Raw genomic sequence first — 21,319 nt, forward strand, 5'->3', positions numbered from 1 at the left:
ACATTAGCCCTCTCTGGTTATACAGCTGCTGTCAGATGCCTCTGCGGATTCCTCTTCCAGGAAGCTTCTTCTCTCCCTTCACCACACGTCGTGAGCGCGACAAGCAAAAACGCGTCATGAGCGCGACAAGCAAAACCGGCTGCTGGTCCTCGGCCGCGCGTTGACACAATCACGTTTGCGGTAGCCATCTTGGATACGGTCAACTGTGCTCCTGACAGCCTCGCTCCCCGGCAACAAATCAATAATATAAAACCACACACTAGATGTGACAATACAGTAGTTTGCACCACTGACACTGAGATTTTTAACACCAATAAATATGTATTTACAGTGTATCGTTTTAAACACAATCTGTACTATAGACACGAATACACGGTTATCTCAGCATATGAATCTTTCATGTCAACTCACTTCTTGAGGCGCGGCGGGCAACGTCTTATTTTGCCAGAAACAGTGATGACGGGAGAGTTGTTTTGCCAGTAACAGTGATGGCGGGAGAATTGTTTTGCCAGTAGCAGCGAGGGCACGTTCGGTGCGGTCACGCGTCAGATATCATACGTTGCAGACGTCACCTCGCTGACATACTTGACTATAACTGCTGCCGTCGTCTCCGCGTGGTAAGACCACGGGGTCACGTGGAAGGAGGGGGCGGGGTGAGGTTATATAAAGCCCCGCGCAGTGTGACGCTGCTGCAGTTGTTGTGTTGGGGAGAGCAGTAGTGTGTTATACGGCACATGCTGGCAGGGTTTACGCATCATTATAAGGACACGTGTTATCTGTAGGAGATAAGTGGAGGGGGTGACATTGACCTGATGGCAACGGGTTTGCTTTATTAAGGCAGTCCATAAAAAGTAGCCCTCCCACGAGGGAAACATAACCGCAGTGTATAGCAATCCTCGGCACGTGCGCAGCAGATACTGTGCTATCTCTAGTAACCCAGCAAGGCCCATGCACCGGCTGAAAGTGTTTCTGTAACATGCAGCATGGTGGCATTCTGTATTTTAAGTTGACCTTGATAACAGGGCTGGGTTTTCAAGGGAAGTGAGCGCCATCGCCTTATGTAAGCAGCTAACCAGAAACTAAAGTGATTTGTACAATTATTTGGAAGGGGGATGAAAGAAATACAAATGAGCCTCTCAGATATTTCTATATTAAAGCTAATTTATTTACTGTAGGCTTAGATCTGTTAATTTCCCCCCCTCAGGTTTCTGGCAACTTATTTCCCTACAAAAACACCACTGACCTTGACAGAAACAGAGAGGCTTTTCTTAAGAGAAGGATCAACCCATGCTTTGAATTAAGGGATATTTTTAACAGATGGCAGAGGTATATGGAGTATAAACAGTACTGGTGGATTATGTACATGACTATCATCAAACTAAGTAGTTGTCTAGGAGCTCTTCATTAGGCTACCACATAGAGACAAGTCTAAGGGAGGCATTTCTGTATTAAAGATTCTCCCAGACAAAATATAAGTACCGCGCCATAACTACCTTTTATGATGTTTTATTATCTAAAATAAATAAGGCACATCCAGTGACCTAGGGTTTGGAAATATAAAAAACTACAATAATTAGTATAAAACAAATGTGATCCATATATGTACAATAGAAAAATATATCAACTCTTAATTATTGGGGGGGGGGGGGGGGAATTTATAATGTATAAAAGGGGAAATGTAGAAGGCATTGGCTCTTAACATTTATTACAGATTAAATGTTTTTTTTTTTTTTTTATCAATTTCATTTTAAAATAAGTCACACTTCCCCCTGTCCTTGAACATTAGAGATGGGTGGGGAAGTGATTAAGAGGCAGAGTGCAAACACTGGGCAAAGCGATCCTCCAGGGGTGTATCACTGCATTTGAGGGTTGGGTGAAATATAGGGGTCCAAAGATCCTGGTTTACTTGGCGGCTCTGCCTTCTTTGAAGATGCCTCGTCTGAAACTGCATATTACTAGCTTACCTTAAAATGTCAACAATTACTATGGCTGACTGATACAGCAGTAATAAAAAATGTACATATCGACATCGTCATTTTTTTTATTATTGCAATATTACTATCATATCAGTATAACGCCCAACTCTACAGTGACGGTTGAGGGATTAAGTACTTGGCCTAATATGGTATGCCAATAATGAACTGATCAGTGACAATCAGTTTTATGAGCACAGAGTGGGGAAATCGTTACTACTATAAAGGGTTTTTTTTTTCTGTTCAAAGCAAATTTGTTGTTGACTGGGCCTTAGTATTAAGAAATAACTTTTTAAGTGCAGTTTGGGAATAAGTCCAATTAATAATATGTTCTTGTATAGCGCTGCTAGTTTTACGTAGCGCTTTACAGAGACATTTTGCAGGCACAGGTCCCTGTCCCATGGAGTTTACTATCTTATGTTTTTGGTGCTTGAGGCACAGGGGAGATAAGGTGACTTGCCCAAGGTCACAAGGAGCCGACACGAGTAAAGAGTTTTAGTGCGCGCTGGCTGTCAAATGTCTCCCTGGAGATCCCTCTTCAATGCTGCTCCCCGTCTCCCGTGATCAGCGAGGCTTGAGAGGACTCACACACATATAACAAAAAGAATGGGGGCGCAGAGAAGAAGGAAAAGAATCACTGAAAGTGCATAAGTACATTTGTAACGGGTTTTCCCCCCCCCAATCGCAGATTACACTGTGTGGGTGCAGGAACATACAAGGTTACTCAGTTGTGGTGCATTACCTGTTGGCTCACAGGAGGGCTGAGCTTCCGCCACGGGGAACCTAGGGGCAATTATATTAGGGGTATTCACATACGATGCAGCGCCTCCACCTGCGATGGCTCCCACCAGAGGGGGAGTGGTTCTTCGCAGGACAATCACAATAACCAAATACACATGTGTGAGATAACCAAAGAGCTTTTAGTTGGGAACACAATAACACACTTCATATAACACTTGTCCCTCTCTAGAGGAGGCACTAATCACAGCCTATCACACCACTCTACCTATGCTCCACAGCGGAAGCCCACACTTTATTCGCCACGGCGGACGCTAACGCTTGTACAAAGAGATCCCTCCCCAAGTCCAGTAACCCCAACCCAATGTCTCGTACTCCCAAGTCATAAACCAGTGTATGTGCGTGACTGCGCAGCCACTATGTCTGTTGATAGGCCTTGTTGGTGCACGTGAGGGTGTGGGTTACCTGCCGAGCACTCCTGTACTCGGACCTGCAACGGCTTCTCAAAGGGTCTAGGCTAACTCCTACACGAGTTCCGGATCCAACACAGGCTGATTCTTCAGGGGCGATCCCACCCTGATAACCTTTATTATTACTGTCCAGTAGCTAATGGGGCAGATCCCTAACTTAGGGCCTGTCCCTACAATACTTCACTAAGATGACTCAGGGCTATCTGGGGCCTAGGGGAATTGCTGGCCTAGTGCAGAGAGTCACTGACTCCCGCACCCTACCTCCTTCCCCTAGCTGCTCCGGTCACCAACTGACGTGTGCAAAAACCCCGCGAAAAGTATCTATTCCCTGCAAGCAGGGAGCTCCTCCAGCCCTATTGGCTCCCTGGCGTCACATGGGGTTCCCTAATGCTCCTGGTATCTGTAGTCCCTGGCCAATACCTTCCCTGGTAGGCTAGGGCTTCGCGGGCTTACTTCTGCGCATGCGCGAGCTGACTGGAGTTCTCCCGCACCTGCTCTAACTGCGCATGCGCGAGCTATCTTTCAATGGCGGCGCCTGGCTCCGCTAGCCGCCGGGACCCTAACGACGCGATCGCGGCCTCGGCAACCGGCCCGATCGCGTCCCCGGCAACCGGCCCGACCGCTTCCCTAGCAACCGGCCGCAATTACAACCACCCGCGGCTCGCGTGCTAGAAGGAGGGGGGTGAGTACGTGAGGGGGGACCTGGCTACATCCTCCCCCTGGTAAAATCCCCAATGTCCTCGCTTGGGACACCATGCAATGCAACTATATACAAAAGTTATATAATGAAAATGGCGTAACATACTTATATAATGAAAATTTCAACAACCAACCGTGATTTCACTATTATCAGCTCTAAATCAGATTGCACATTTCATTGAACATCACAATAACTGACTGTACTTTGCTGCAAGCCCATTGCTGAGCCTCATAATGGGGTGCCCCAACTTGATCATAGGTTACCCGGTTTGGAGGGTACCTGACTCTTTGGCTCCTACGGAGTTGTTCTTTTGCGACTCCTTCGGGGGAGTAGTAAACACAGTCCTGAGGCTCAGCCTCTTCCCTTGAGGGGATAATTGTCTCTGAACAGTCTCTGTTAGGCACAAAGCACGGGCTCTGTGCATCCAAAGGCTGGCCCGTTGGGGCCACCTTAGTAGGCATTGGCCTACGGGGCCCTTTACCCGTAGCTCCTCCAGGAGATGCCCCTTCTGTGGGGAAGTACCTTTGAGAGGGTCCCTCCATAGGATCCTCAGAAGTTTCAGAGTGGGTCTCATTATTGACAGTCTCTTGACCCATCTCTGACGACTCGGACTCACCGTTGAGCGGTGTGGCCAGTATCTCTGTCTCTTCATCTTCTACTTGTGGAATGGGGAGAAGATGATTGCGGTGCCATACCTTTACCCGGCCATCAGTGTCTTTGATGCGATAGACCGGGAGGCCCGGCATCTGGGATTCTATTTCATACACTCCGTCTCTCCATCGGTCGGCCAATTTTTGCTTTCCCGGGACTCCCAAGTTTCGAAGCAATACCGCATCCCCAGGACGAAGTTCCCGATATCTGACCTTATGGTCGTATCGCCTTTTGTTGTCAGCGTTCAACTTAGCTGTAGCCTTCTCAGCTTGTTGATAGGCCTGCTGTAAACTGTCTTTGAGTCTTTGTACGTATTTAAAATGGGTAGCATTGTGTATCCCATCTGTCGACACTTTAAGACGTATGTCCACTGGCAGTCTTGCCTCTCGCCCGAACATGAGGAAGTAGGGGGAGAATCCCGTTGATTCGTGTCTAGTGCAATTGTACGCATGCACCAGGGCCTCTACGTGTCGGCTCCATTCAGTTTTCTGAGCACTGTAGTGTTCCGAGCATATCCAGTAAGGTTCGATTAAAGCGCTCGGGCAGTGCATCTCCTTCGGGGTGATACGGGGTTGTTCGAGACTTGGTGATATCCAGCATTTTGAGTAACTCTCTGATCAAAGTACTCTCAAAGTCCCGTCCTTGATCGGAGTGCAGGCGGTTGGGGAGACCGTAGTGCACGAAGTACTTCTCCCATAGTATTTTTGCCACGGTGATGGCTTTCTGATCTTTAGTGGGGAAGGCCTGAGCATACCGGGTGTAATGGTCCGTGACGACTAGCACGTTGCATATTCCCCGGCTGTCAGGCTCAATGCACAGAAAGTCCATACACACAAGGTCTATGGGGCCCGAACTTTTTAGATGGCCCATGGGGGCTGCTCGTGTAGGCAGAGTCTTGCGCTGTATACACCTAGTGCAGCGGCGACAGTGGCGTTCGACGGCCTCTCGCATCTTGGGCCAAAAAAAACGATCTCTGACCAGCCCAAAAGTCTTGTCTATACCCAGGTGTCCATGATCATCGTGTAGAGACTTCAACACCAGATATTGTAAGTTCTTAGGGAGGACTAGTTGTCGCCTATCCGGGTGGTTGTGGTATTGCACCACCCGATAGAGTAAGCAATTGTCTATCTCGAATTTGTCCCATTCCCGCATGAGCAAGGCCACCAAGTCATTGGGTGCGCGTTTCAGAAGGGCTGGGTTCTGCTTTTCAACGGCTCGCCTGATGATACTAACGACCGGGTCTCGTATTTGGTAGTCTACTAGATCCTTCCACCGTAACACCTTGTCATGCGTGATGTTCATCCCTTTTGGGTCGCAGTAGGCGGCTGGGACAGCCTGCGACCGGCATCCCACTGAGTCGGCCACTCTTAATTCTGAAAAGGCCACTTGGTCGTTGACGATAGCGGCCATGCTACACATAGCTCGCACTCCGGGTCCTGGGATTTCCTCCCATTCCTCGTCATCTGGATTAGCACTTCACCCTGGTCATCTGGATAGGGCGTCAGCCCCTATATTCAAGGGTCCCGGCTTATACTTCATGGTGAACCGGTAGCTGCTTAGAGCGGCCAGCCAGCGGTGTCTAACTTAGCAGAGGTGTTGACATAAGTGAGGGCATTGTTATCCGTCCTTCGAAGGTAACACCATACAGGTAGTCGTGGAGCTTCTCGGTGATAGCCCACTTGAGAGCCAGAAATTCCAGCTTGTGGACGGGGTATCTCTGTTCACTGGGTGTCAGGCTGCGGCTGATGTAGGCTACAGGCCGAAGGCCCTCAGGGTGCTTCTGATGCAGGACGGCACCCAGTCCATTGAGACTGGCATCCACATGTAGAACGTAAGGCTGTTCGGGGTCAGCATACGCAAGCACCGGTGCCTCAGTTAGACACTTCTTCAATTTCAGGAAGGCCTGCTCGCACTCAGGCGTCCATTTATCACCAAACGGTTGGCGTGCCGATGCAGCTTTCCTCCCGGTCTCTGAGGGATATATCTTCAACAGACTGTTCAGGGGTTTAGCTCTACTAGAGTACCCTTCCACGAAGCGACGGTAATACCCACAGAACCCCAAGAAGGATCGCAGCTCCGTGACATTCTCGGGACGAGGCCAGTTCACTACTGCTTCTACCTTGGCGGGGTCGGTGGCGATCCCTTGGGCGGACACGATGTGTCCCACGTAGGTTACTGAGGTATGGCAAAACCGGCACTTGTCTAGGGACAATTTCAATCCTTCGTTTCCCAGACGGTCGATCACTTTGAGTAATCGCTCTTCGTGCTCTTCCAGAGTGCTTCCGAAGACGATGATGTCATCCAGGTATACAAGACACTCCCGCGGGCTCATGTCCCCGATAGTCTTTTCCATCAGCCGTTGGAAAGTAGCGGGCGCCCCACATATACCTTGGGGCATACGTGTAAATTGGTAGAATCCCAATGGGCAGACGAAAGCTGTTTTCTCCTGATTTTCCGTATTCATAGGTACCTGATAGTACCCGGATCGGAGGTCGAGCACGCTAAACCACTGACTTCCATTCAGCGCATTCAGTATCTCTTCAATGCGCGGAAGGTTGTACTGATCCGGTATTGTACGATTGTTCAGAGTTCGATAGTCGACACACAGTCGTACGGATCCGTTCTTTTTACGCACTACCACTATGGGTGATGCGTAGGGCCCCCGAGACTCCGTCAAAATCCCGGCATCTTCCATATCGTGAATGGCGTTCCTTACATCGTCCACATCCCGTGGGGCGATGCGACGAGAGCGTTCTCGGAACGGGGTGACATCACTCAGACGAATGGCATGTTTGGCGCTGCGACTGCACCCCACATCCATCTCACTCGTGGAGAACACCTGTCGTCGTCGATTCAACTGGGTTGTCAGCCGCTCCTTCCACTGGTTGGACAGTGTCGACTCACCGAAGTTGAAGTCCAGCTTGACTAACCGTTCATCCACGGCCACCGCCTTCACCTGAGGCGTGGTTTCTACAGGGCTGACTGGATATATGCAACCTAACTTCTGGTCGGCATCAAATTCCATCGGGAAGGGGGAGAGGTTCTGGACATACACGTGGGTTCGGAGTGGGATCTTGGTTGTCCACTCCCTCACTTCGGGTAGTACCCTATACCCTCTCTGGACCTCTTCTTCTTCAGGCGCATTCTCCAGAGAGAATAGCTGGTCGCTCTTATCTCGTTCGGGATAACAACACCAGACGTCCATCTTTTGCACTCCCCCTGGTAATATGGTCGTCAGTCCCCGTTGACGGTTGTAGAGATCCCCATGGCGCTCCAGGGCATATACCCGGTTGCACTCTTCTCGCAGGACTGGATCTAGGAGAGCGGTGGCTAGCGGCAGCTCGTTAGTCTCTTTCAGATACGCTCGGATCACCGCTTGTACTATGTCAGCGTTGGTGCCCAAGATGATCGGGTACTTGCACTGGTCTTGGGGCTCCGGACATACCAGGGCCGCCACATGCATGGGGTGCCTCTTGCCGGTATTCAGCTGGAGTATTTCCATTTGAACCCGTACAATCCCATCGATGGGGTAGTCTTCATTACTTAGCCCCCGTACGGTCACGTGATCAGCCGCTCTCAGGGTGCAGTGTCGGAGGTGTTGTTCATAGAACGGGCGGTATATGATGGTCACTTGGGACCCCGTGTCCAGAAGAGCCGACGCATAGATCCCTTCTAATAACACCGGTATGATAGCTGCAGGGCCCACTTGGCTGTAATCTTCCCGGTTGGAGGCGTCATCCCCTGCGTCGGCATCCGCAGGGGCCTCGGTGGTTCCCTGAGGGGTCTCCACGTCAGACCCGGCGGTTTGTACTCTGCATACCATCGACCGGGCTGTGTTCCTACGGTCGGGAGTGTTGTCTCCGGGGAGGTCCTCCCTTTCTGGGCAATCACGGAAGAAGTGGCCCGTATTACCGCAGGTATAGCAGAGGAGGTCTCTGGGCCCAGAGCGGCCCCTAGGCGGGGAAGATGGCTTACGGGCGGCTCTAGCTTTAGAGGCTGAGTCCTTAGTTGCGACCTCCACGTCCTGGGTCGGGGTTGTCTTGGCCTTGGCCCCAGCGGCCTTAGCAGGGTCACGGGTGGAAGGCTCCTTAACCTTGGTGGGAGTATGCAACCGGGCGTAGGCCTCGTGTTCTTTGATCTCATCCATTAATTCCTCCCAGGAAGGGGGGTCACCTCGCATCAAGGAGCGCTTCATCATAATTACAATATGATGTTCGGGTAGAGCTCCTCTCAGAAATTGGTTACGGCAGTATTCGTCCACCTCGGCGGCCGTAATACTCTTCCTTTTTCGCATCTCCCACAAGACTGCTTGGATCCGCTGTAGGAAATCAGATAGCTCCTCCCCGTCTTTCTGGCACAGATTGAAATACCGCTTCATCAATTGCCCTATGTCCTCGGTTCGCCCATAGGCCCGCACAAGAGTCTCTAGCATTTGATGAGCGGTGACGTCCGCGTGCTGATCTTTAGCCATCTGTATGGTGGTAGATGCGGGAGGGCGTAAGCATTCCATTATGCGTTGTCGCTTCACCGGCTCAGAGCACGTCCACTCTTCTAGAACCTGAGACGTGTATTCTCTCCAGGCGTCAAACGCCTCTTCGCCCGTCGGGGTCGGCTTGGTTCCTGAAAAGATTTTTAGCTTGCGATACTGTTGTGAGGTCTGAGCTTCGGATCAGGACGGCCCTAATTCTAGGAGTGCCTGAGCTAGCATTCGGATGTCATCCCCAGGTTTATAGGACGAGCGGGCCATACTTAAGGGTGGACTATGGTCGGTGAGAGCGGGCCTGTCGGCCCCGCAACAACTTTCAGAAGGAGAAGGTGATGTATGCATAGCAACCTCTTGTAAATTTGTGCGGGAGCTGTCGGGTTCTGATTTTACGGACAGTTCAGGATAGACAACAATACAGCAAGAACCGGTTGACGTTGCCAGCCACAAGCTGGACGGCCCCTGATCTTCGGTTATATCCTTCCCTACACTCACTAGCACGGAGCAATACTCCCGGTCTGTATCCTTGCGTCGCTCTAACACTCTTATTTTGACAGCATCCCGGATATGTGGGTGTTGCCTCAGGGCCAGTTGTATGGATGAGGACGGCTTATCAACAGGGACCCGGCTCACCGCGAGCGTGTGAAGCGGCGGCACTTGTAGCTCCATGGCCCAGTCGCGTACTTCAGAGCGAGACGGGGACGGTAACGGGGATGACATTTTGAGAAAAAGAGAAAAAAAATGGAACAGGGCACCCCAGGTCTAAGCTCTCAGCAGCGCCTCCAAATGTAACGGGTTTTTCCCCCCCCAATCGCAGATTACACTGTGTGGGTGCAGGAACATACAAGGTTACTCAGTTGTGGTGCATTACCTGTTGGCTCACAGGAGGGCTGAGCTTCCGCCACGGGGAACCTAGGGGCAATTATATTAGGGGTATTCACATACGATGCAGCGCCTCCACCTGCGATGGCTCCCACCAGAGGGGGAGTGGTTCCTCGCAGGACAATCACAATAACCAAATACACATGTGTGAGATAACCAAAGAGCTTTTAGTTGGGAACACAATAACACACTTCATATAACACTTGTCCCTCTCTAGAGGAGGCACTAATCACAGCCTATCACACCACTCTACCTATGCTCCACAGCGGAAGCCCACACTTTATGCGTCACGGCGGACGCCAATACCTTATGCGCCACGTCGGACGCTAACGCTTGTACAAAGAGATCCCTCCCCAAGTCCAGTAACCCCAACCCAATGTCTCGTACTCCCAAGTCATAAACCAGTGTATGTGTGTGACTGCGCAGCCACTATGTCTGTTGATAGGCCTTGTTGGTGCACGTGAGGGTGTGGGTTACCTGCCGAGCACTCCTGTACTCGGACCTGCAACGGCTTCTCAAAGGGTCTAGGCTAACTCCTACACGAGTTCCGGATCCAACACAGGCTGATTCTTCAGGGGCGATCCCACCCTGATAACCTTTATTATTACTGTCCAGTAGCTAATGGGGCAGATCCCTAACTTAGGGCCTGTCCCTACAATACTTCACTAAGATGACTCAGGGCTATCTGGGGCCTAGGGGAATTGCTGGCCTAGTGCAGAGAGTCACTGACTCCCGCACCCTACCTCCTTCCCCTAGCTGCTCCGGTCACCAACTGACGTGTGCAAAAACCCCGCGAAAAGTATCTATTCCCTGCAAGCAGGGAGCTCCTCCAGCCCTATTGGCTCCCTGGCGTCACATGGGGTTCCCTAATGCTCCTGGTATCTGTAGTCCCTGGCCAATACCTTCCCTGGTAGGCTAGGGCTTCGCGGGCTTACTTCTGCGCATGCGCGAGCTGACTGGAGTTCTCCCGCACCTGCTCTAACTGCGCATGCGCGAGCTATCTTTCAATGGCGGCGCCTGGCTCCGCTAGCCGCCGGGACCCTAACGACGCGATCGCGGCCTCGGCAACCGGCCCGATCGCGTCCCCGGCAACCGGCCCGACCGCTTCCCTAGCAACCGGCCGCAATTACAACCACCCGCGGCTCGCGTGCTAGAAGGAGGGGGGTGAGTACGTGAGGGGGGACCTGGCTACACATTTATAAATTCATATTAAAATAACAAGTACACAACTTACGATAAAAGTGGAATCATATGGATCCAAGTACACAGAATGGGTATATCACTCAAACGGAAGGTCTGTAGTCCAGGCAATATCCCCCTCTGGATCGCAGTTGGCATGTGCTTAGGGGAAGTTCTAAACTGGCGTCCACGTGTAGTGATCCCTGCACTCATGTAGGCAGTGCTAGGCGTATAGCGTTGTCACGTAATTACCCAGCATGCAATGACTATCCTATGCGTTTCGTGTCACACTTCATCAGGGGGACAGGGAACAGGTTCCCCTGCTTCAAACTCCGTGCCAGTCAGTGTCTTTACTCACTTAGCCGCTCCTCCAATTGACAATAGTTTAAAAATAATGTTGCTCTCTTTCTCCCTCCTTTTATCTATTTTTGATTTAAAAAAAATTATTTGGGATTTCTTTCTTTTAGACACCAAACATTCACAAAATATGAATGTAATTGAGATTTTTGTTGCATGAAGTGATTGGTTTATATACACATCCTCTCAAATTTTCAATGTGTGAGTTATCTGAGTGACCCTTACATCTCACTTTTTGTTTTGGGTAATTCCAGTGTGTTACCTCCATATGTATAGACTTGGGTACGGTACCTCGCATCAGCGGCTAGAGAAATATTCCTCAGGCTGAGGTCTCCCCTCCCCCACCCCCCCTTTGCTTCAAGGAATCAAAATTAGATTGTGAAGTCTGCAGAGATTTAAAGTGTCTACTGTATTTTGACTTTTACAGAATATTGCATAGTTTGTGTTATAAATCTACATATATCAGTTATAATACATTTTGCACCATACGAGGCTTGGCCAAGTATACATAAAAGGGTTGAATGTCTTTCTACTTTAAAAAAAGGCTTTTTACCAAAAATATCCAGGTATACGACTACATTGAGAACAAAGATTTAATCTAGCCCATTGGTCTGCAATTGGGATTTGTGAACAGCCAATTCATGTACACAACGCAAAAATATGTTAAAATCAAGTGTCTGATGTTTGCATCAAAATAGTGCTGTGCTATTAAATGTAGTTTTCCAAATTCCTTGTTTTATTCATTTTAGTAATGGGTACTAGAACACAATGGGTGATGCAGTATGTATGAAGACTTGCAAAATGAAGCATGACTCAAATTAAGTCCTGCAAAAATGTCTATCATTTTTACTCTGTTTTCACTTTGCTGGCACCTTTAGTGAGTGGTTTGGGGAGTTGTAATGGCTGAAGAAAATGGATTAATCTTGATAAACATTCCCATGGTCAGATGATAGCATGACAACAATCTACTGTACAACAAACTTGGAAACGGGAAAAAAAACTAGAATGCATTTGCTATATAAGGAATTAGGGTGTTATCCGGTTCTAAGGAAAGTTCAAAGTTTCAGCACTTATTCTAATTATATTGTGTCCATCTTCTGCTGTTGTACAGTATTACATAACTGCAGAATAATTAGTGTGCATATTAATCATTTACTCACATGGTGCAAATGCAGCACAGGAGTATATAAGAAGCAAATCAGTGATGTCAAGATAACTTCTTAGAAAGCAATATATTTTGGTAGAATATACTAATATAACATATTAAGTCCCTGTTTTTAGGGTATTACAATGTAGATTAGTGGTTAGAAACCTACATTTCAAGATAAATCAACCTGTGCCCCTTCCCGTCTGTCCAGTTTTTATTTCTATTTAGTATAAACGTACAGGGGGTTATTAGACTGCAGCAGATGTAAGTTATTTGAATAATGATGAGTGGTGTCGTGAAAATGTAGATGGACTACCGCTTTAAAATAAACCTTAAGACCACTATTAAGTTACGTTTTAAAATCGCTTACACAGAATGTGCCAAAGGTGTATCGTAATTGTATTTTATGCATACATCGATAATTTTATGCATACATCGATAATTTAGTGTACAGTATGTTTTTTCTTAAAAGGTTGTACTTTATTCATAATATACATTTTTAAGTAAATCAAACTACAGTTTAAGCACAACACCCCCCCCCCCCCTGTTATCAGATTCCAGGTTGGTCGTCAGCATGGAACCCGTCGCCAAGAAGATCTTGAAAGGCATTATATTGCTGGAAGTGGCCGGTGTGGTTGGGGCATACGCTCTGTTTCATAAATTGAACGTGAGCCAAGGTAGTACTGAGGTGCACTCTAAGTTACACAACACAAAGCACCTGCAAGTAAAGACAACTGTATGCAGTCTCGTACACAGAATAGCACCTGCAACATACATATCTATTTTTTTTTTTAATGCGAAATAATATCAAAATGTGAATTTTCATCTTTGGGTATTTATCTTGATTTAAAGGGGCAGTCCCACGTGGCAGGTAAAAAAACATGAGTATATTCCACTAACTTAGAAAAATTAAACTAATCTTAAAGTAAGTATCCTGTTAAAAAAAAGCACGTTTTACTTTTCTCCAGGCCCATTGAATTCATGCATACAGGTAGCAACTTATCTGTTTAATCAATGATGGTTTTGTAGCCCTTTTTCTGACGCCTTCCTAAGGGACTACTGGTACTGTACACAACCTGCGGCTCCAGGAGATCTGAGCCTCCGCTAGCTGGGAGCCTGGGGTAACGGTTCTAGCGCAGAGCCTCCACTTGCCCAGGATCCCCGTTATGTAAGATTGCCCTGGGCAAGAAACATACCATACAGTGCGTGCAACCAAGTTTTACTATGCATAGGCAGTCTTATCTTATTCTCTATATAACATCACACATAACTTGCATATATATTATAACGTTAGAGTCCTTATACTATAGTGGCTCAGCCACACCTCTAGGGAATTTGTCCGGTATAACAGTGGCTCCGCCACGCTCTTATAGAGGTTGTCCTTGTAAAGTATTGGGTAGTATGCTCAGTCCGCTAGCCACTTGCTAGTGTCACTACAGAGGTATTCCTAAGGCGGGATCAGCGCCTGATGAGCGGTGTTGGTGCACTTTCCATTACAATGTACCTTCCGGTCACGGCGGTGACCGTTCCTTCTTCACAAAGGATCCGTGCCTCCGCTCCTTGTCCTCCTGATGTCGCGGTGTCCCGCCGTCTGATCCCAGATGACGGCGACCGGCCACAACTCGGTGCGTTGTCCCTAACTAAAGTGACAATTCCTTCCGCTATCGAGCGTCCCTGCAGTACCGCAGCCTACGGTGACTCGGAATTCTCCTATGGGCCTGAGGGGAATAGCTGACCTATGCAGGCGGGTCACTGACCCCCTGCACTCACACTACCTCCTCCGGCTCTGTCCTCCTCTCCTCCCTAGCGTGGTCTCCCTCTCCACTTCCTCTTCCTTCTAATCCCAGCTTTCTCATTGGCTCCTAGCGTCAGGTGACTGATCCAGAACTCCTGGAAGTTGTAGTCCATTAATAGAGCCTTTCCCTTATTGGCCTGGCGTTCGCGCGCTTCCATCTTTGTTAGTGCCCTCTGCAACATTGCGCAATAACATGGCGGCACCCTGTACTATCGTGCCGTCGCGGAACCTGCCGCACTCCCTCCGCGCGCACACATAAAGTACCTAACACACCCTTACAGTTTTATACCTATTCTTATACCCAAAAGGTCGAAATAGATGTTGCCTGTGAGTAGGTTTACTGGCTATGCACTTCTTTGCCCAGGCTGTGCTGGAAAGCTGTGTAATACAGCAGGCATAAGCTTTTAGGTCCATGTTACAATGGATAAGAAGTAAAGAAGGACACTGCTCATTTGCATGTCATTACCCAGAGTACCTGGCTACAGTGGAAGCACTGTTAAGCGATAATGGTGAAAGACAGGGTTGCAGACCTCTGAGCTATGCAATTTCACCACATGGCATTTTTATTTACTGTATGTACGGTGGAGGGTTTTTGTCAATTTTGTTTACCCACCATAACTATTTTTTGTCTGGTTATACCTATTTCACAAACAATGGACAAAACAAATACACAAATTTACCTCTAATTTTGAGAAGAATAAGATAAACAATGTAAAGACCAACAGATTTGGTTAAGGCCTACCATGGAAAATACGGTTAAAAAAAGATGTGAAATATTTTTTTTTAGATTGTTCATCTCCATTTAACCTACTAACATGCCACTGTCCTTCGTTCTTTTTTTTGACTCTGCAGGGACTGTTCCTTTAAACTCTGTACGTTGAAGTGACATGGTGTTAGTTAGTTTTGTTTAGACTGCTTGTACAATTATCTTAAAAAAATATTGTTTTACTCTGGTTTCCACATGGTTTGATAGATCCAAAACAAGGGATGATTGACTCAATATGTAATAAGGTGAGAGATAAAGAGGATGAGCCCCAGCTCAGCTAATACAGTGTTAATATGTTCTAGAGGGGTGCTGTCAGGGAATAAACATGAGGCATATACAAGGAAAGAAGAATCCATAAATGACTCACCCAACCTCTTCCAGATTAAATAATATATTAATGTTAATAATACTTTATTAATGGTTAAAACCTACTAGGTCCTTCAAAACCAAGTGATAACCCCTGTTAGGGTTTATGGTGTAGAAGTGTCCTTACATTTAAAACCTCAATAGCGCTGGCATGTGGCATAAAGCCATGTATGAGACAGTTGGTATGACAGCCCACCCATGAAGAAGTTCCTCCCGGAACGAAAAGCGCGTCGGGTGATGTGCTGCTTTTCACGTCACTAAGTGTGACTGAGACGCAGGTCTCAGTCAAGGCATTAGACAGGCAGTGTGTTCTATTACGCTAAGCTCTGGCTAACAATCTATAGCTAGATAAAAAGATGTGGACCCACAAGGTAAACACTAGCAGTCAGTATATTAAACCAATACTGTCTATGGAGCACTAACTCGATTTCAGTATACCATTACTCAAGCCGATACACAAAATATAATCTGTCCGGTAAATAGAGGCAGGCATGTGAGACACAGTACGCTACAGCGTCTATCAATAGTAACAGCCTACCCTCATCTTTACTATTTGGATAAGCATTCAATTAGAATGATAAATATTTGATGGTTGTGACAATTATCCACACACCTATTTTATCTGTATATACATTGAACACGATCACTCTTCTGGAACCAGGATCACATGTACAGTAGGATGTGAATGACTCCAGTGATTTAACGCAACCCCTTTTGAAAGCACACAAAGTCCTTCTATATTCTTTAACTTTATTGGGGGAGTCAACAGAAATATAAAAGGTACTTGAAGATGGTGTAATGTAGTGCGTGTGCTTCAATAGCTGATGGTGCCTTGGTATAAAGGGGGGGGGGTAAAAAAGGATGGCCTTTGCAGGGGTGTAATGGAGGAAGAATGTACTCACTAAGCCAGCTAGTTAGATCTAAAGCACATGTTCCTGTGACAAGCAGGAAGAGTCAAAGGACCATTCCATAAACAGAAATGGGTAGGGGAACAACAAGGCTAAACCAAACGCATGGTAATGAGAATGGGAGGTTGCCGTAAAGATAGAAAGTGTCAATAATGTATCTTTACACATGCAGCTAGCTGCTGGAACAGGGGAACTAACAAGCAGCTGAATTAAGGAGACAGAAATCTGTGAGCTGCTAAGAGACACAGAAAATGTGTAATCCTGTTCCAGGACAATCACAGATGTCCCAGTTACTTCCTGACACAATCCATGAGACAGTTTTTTTTCACGGTTTTTTTTCTTTCATTTCTGGGCTCTAAAACGGCCCATGACTTATTTTGTATATATACCGTTCACATAATTATCACTAACAGTATCACAAAATTGGCTATTACCAGTCTCGCCATATATCAACTTTAGAATATCAATATATTATACAGTGGCTCTCTTGGGATCAAATATTATTACTAGGAATGCTTTAACATCCTATTACTGCTCTTACTGATCATACAGACAGTAACATTAATTTCTAACTGACCCTACCAATAGAGACACCAATATATAGGATTCAGTATACTGACTCTTCAAAGGTCACACCAACTGTGTGACAACCATACATGGCTTTATGCCACATGCCAGCGCTATTGAGGTTTTAAATTTAAGGACACTTCTACACCATAAACTCTTACAGGGGTTATCACTTGGTTTTGAAGGACCTAGTAGATTTTAACCATTAATAGTAGTTCTCAGTAATAAAGTATTTACATTAATATATTTATTTAATATAGTAGTTTCATAAAAGTTATTGTAATTTGTTTTAAGAACTTTGTAAATCAGCAAAATGTTTGAGGGAAACTTGTTGATTTGCACTCAACACTTCTCAATTTTTGTATAAAAATATTGGAAAAGTTGACAAATTCGATTATTTTCAGGAACATTTCTAACAAGTGGCTTTCTACGTAAGGTATTTGCTTTTGAGGATTTTTTAGTGAAGTTTGATAACTTTAATAACTTTTTTGGAAACTGCAAATGGCCAACATTTGCTAAGCTTCACCAATCTGTAGAACAGGTGTGCAAACGGGGGGGGGGACACACACAAAATGTTGAAAGGGGGGGCGCTGCGCTTGCAAAGGCCCCGTGCTCTTTTCCACAACATTTAAATTGATTGCCTGGGGAAGAGCGCCGGGCCTCTAAATTGCTTCTTCCGTTCTCTCCAGCTTCTCTTGACACTCGTCGCTATGACAATGCAACAAAATGCCAACGCATCACATGACAACGCAACATCGCAATGCCATGACGATAACGTCTCAACGTCAGAGAGAGATGCCAAAGAGGGGGGGGGGGGTGTGGAAGTTAAGAGCAGGCAGAGGATGCTACTTAAAAATTTTGCACACCCCCTGCTCTAGAAAATATTTTCCTTTCGATCTCTGGACTCTCTCCGTTTCTATTTTTCTACTTCTGTCTAAGTACTGTAACGGATTTTCTGACCTGGCCTGACCCACCCAATCCCATATTGGCCCCTGTGGTCTAACCAGTCCCCATTACAGTGTGATGTCCGGTGGTGCACCTGTTGGCAACAGGACTCCTGAGTCTCCCGCATGATGTTGTGTGGGGATTGCCAACCCAGACAGGCAGCTGAGGTAGTGTGCTTGAGTCCTACCTAGATCCAGTGCAGCGCCTCCACCTCATCAGGATTCCAGCGTGAGCTTGTGGATGGTCCTGGTGAGGAACTCCTCTGTGGTGCTCCTCTCTGTGCAATGATTCCACACTTACACACGAGAGTGTCTTTAATCAGGAGCATCTTTATTGAATACGGTGGGCCAGCTGCCCTCCACAATGGGTGTATTTAGCCCTCCATTGTTCACCGTACTTCCCTTTGAAAGGTATAGTCCTCCTAATGTAGGGATTCCCTATCCCCGCAGGGATATCTACCCTGTGCCAGGTCCCTGGTCACAGTCTCATAAGCAGCAGCTTAGAACAGAATCACTCTTAACTCCTTCCAGAACTGGGAAGAACTATTACCTAATCCTTCAACAGCTTAGCAACTACTTCTGAACTCCTAACTTTTGATCAGTGCTGTGCCTTATGTATCCTCTGGGGGCTGACACAACTCTGACATCACTAATTATGGATTCAGAGCATGTGACCACTCCCATCCATACATAGGGCACCTCACCAGGGTGTGAGGGCAAACCTCCATAATTACTGCTGGCATGCCCATAATTTACGAGGCCTTATTGTCAGCAGGAGAGATGACTGCAGCCATTTTACAGCATGGTTACAGTACTCTCTGGGACTGATTGTAAAAACTCCAAGGCCAGTCGCACTTTGGGTGAAAACTCCAATTGACTTGAATCAGCGTTTCTGCCATCAGCTGATCCGGAGTTTAAGGAATCAGACCCTTTATGCTCAGTTTGTTTTCTTATTTGTGACTCAATGGGATTAACTTTGCTCCTAATCTGTTTTTCAAGTCTAGGTTGTACCCTGGCTAAACAGTAAATGTATTTAAATTTCACCCAGCATCCATCTGTCTAAGTCTTCTGGTGCATGTGTGAGACAGACCGGGAGTCATAAAAATGCAATGACGAATGTCACTCTCAGTCTGACAGTATCTCCCGATAAAGTAATTTGCTCGATACCCTGCATCATCGTGTTTGACTATCCCGCATCGTGCTTTGATGACTCCGGCCTTAACTTCTAACAACAAAGCTCTGTAACACCATATGTCATAGGTGGCAAATAAGTGAAAGAATGTAAAGTACCATCAACTCTAAAAATAGGTCAAACATCATACAATAGCTGTTGTCCTATCATCTTCTTGTATTTGTTTGTCCATTTTTGGTACCGTTTTAGCCCCAGTTGTTTAGATCTTGTACCATTTAGACTATTGAGGCATTATGTGGACCTAAAGTAAGGGGTGGTTACATTTAGAAATACTCACCTTTTATACAAGTATTCTATATTGTGTGATTGTTACAATAAATATAATATGAATATAGGTGGGTTTTGTACATTTGATTGTAATGTGTTCCACTGATAAATCGCTAATCTTTCTGCCTTTCACTAGATTTCAGGTATACAATGAACAGAAGATTTCCCTCTGTTTTAGAAGGTACATTTTTTTCTTCTGCTTTTATATAGTTCACGGTGGCACTGCCTTGCAGTCTGTGCTGTTATAATTGGTAGGTTTGTGAGTTAAGTCTCAAATTCTGTAACGATTCGAAATTCACTTCTTCCTAAAAGTCAGATAAAATGTAGGCAATAGAAAAGCAGAAGAGTGGTAAGGGGAGTCCCTGAAATGAACTGTGGAAAATATAAGGCCAATCACTCGTAGGTCAACATTGAAATAAACAGAACTTTTTTTTTTAACACAACTTGTCACTGTAGAATCACTTGAGTTATTATTTAAAAAATATGTTTTCTGTTTTAAAATGATGGCTTCACCATAATAAGTTGATTGTATTGAAGTACCACATTTTCTGTTTGCATTGAAGGTTTTTGAATGCACTACGATAGCACTACTGAATGTGGAGTTACTGGACAGAAAAAGGGGAGGGTGGCTGATTTTCTAAGCATGGCCTACAGGCATTGTCTTAATTTTTAACCTTTTAGAGTGACATTTATGAAGGTCCCTGAAAGCCACAAGGGCCGGCACTCCAGGGACCCTGAATGTCATACCTTTTTTTGCTCGTTCTCGAATGGGAGATTGCATTCATGATTGGAAAGGAAAAACACTCCTATTTCAGTCATCGGAATGCTGGTTGTAACTGATTGCTATTGAAGTGATCACGTGGTTGCGATCCCTGTATCATATAAGTTAAATTAAAGCAGCAATACGGGTTTTACTTTATTTTTTTATTACAGGATTGAAGCAGGGGTTTTCGGAGCTGCACTGTATTCATTTCAGCTCATTGGACCCCCTGCTTCTAGAGATAACGTCATCCAGTAAGGCATTCTATTGGCCCGCGTGACTGGGATGTTTAAACTGAAAAGAGATAACCGTCACACCCTACAAAGTTAATTCTGGAAGTAAGGTTTACCCAGAGCTGAAATTAACACAGTTCAGCTCTTCGCCTATAATAAATTTAAACAATGATACCTGTATTGCTGCATTAACATATTAGTAATGTGTTTAAATATTCATATATAAATCACACTAGAAAAGTTGTTTTTCACCCGAAGTAAAGAGTGGCATGAAACACCTAATCTAAAAAAACCTTTTGTTCATATATAGTGTACTATAAATCCAATGAATGGTCTGGAATATATGGCACACGGGAACTTGATGCAGAAACGTGGTCTACAATAAAAAAATAGTGAGTTTTGTTGGTCATAGATTTTATGTTAAACAAGTATTTTAGAAAGTTTGTAACAGTAATGTGTCTTTTTTTGCAGGTTTTTTGTGATGGTTATTACACAAACTTCTGCTGCATTTACAAAATCAAGCAATGTAGGATTATTCAAAATAGTCAAGTGAAATCCATCTTCATCCACATGAACAGTGTGACAAACATGTGGCTAGTATTTAGCCTTTGTGTTGATACGTAGCCGAATAAACTCGAGTTGTCCACTTCTGTCATTTATTTGCGAAAGAGAAGGGTTTGCCTTTTAAACAGTGCTAATTTTATTTAGTACCATTTCAAAGGCACTTAACAATTAAAGATGGAGAGATGTAGCCACGTTGGCTATAGTTTTGTTCTGCCTGTTGCATATACTCGCTCCACAAGGCTTTCTGAAGAGTTCCTCAATAGTGCTGTTCAGCTTACAGTTTTGTAATTTCTTTTTTTGTGGCTTAGACCCCTTTTATATGTAGAAGTAATATTGCTATTAAGAGCAAGAAATTACAGTTTGGTATATATCCCGTT

At 45.9% G+C, this 21,319-nt stretch overlaps 1 long non-coding RNA gene across 1 annotated transcript; it reads left to right on the forward strand.

Moving 5' to 3' along the window:
- Positions 1 to 460: 460 nt before the first annotated feature.
- On the forward strand, positions 461 to 21,024 carry LOC142497249 (uncharacterized). The gene is made up of 5 exons (XR_012802211.1): positions 461 to 617; positions 13,135 to 13,257; positions 19,522 to 19,566; positions 20,689 to 20,770; positions 20,850 to 21,024. It is a non-coding gene; the product is annotated as an uncharacterized LOC142497249 (long non-coding RNA).
- Positions 21,025 to 21,319: the final 295 nt, after the last annotated feature.

The sequence above is a fragment of the Ascaphus truei genome, chromosome 1 (assembly GCF_040206685.1).
Source record: "Ascaphus truei isolate aAscTru1 chromosome 1, aAscTru1.hap1, whole genome shotgun sequence".
NCBI lineage: Eukaryota > Metazoa > Chordata > Amphibia > Anura > Ascaphidae > Ascaphus > Ascaphus truei.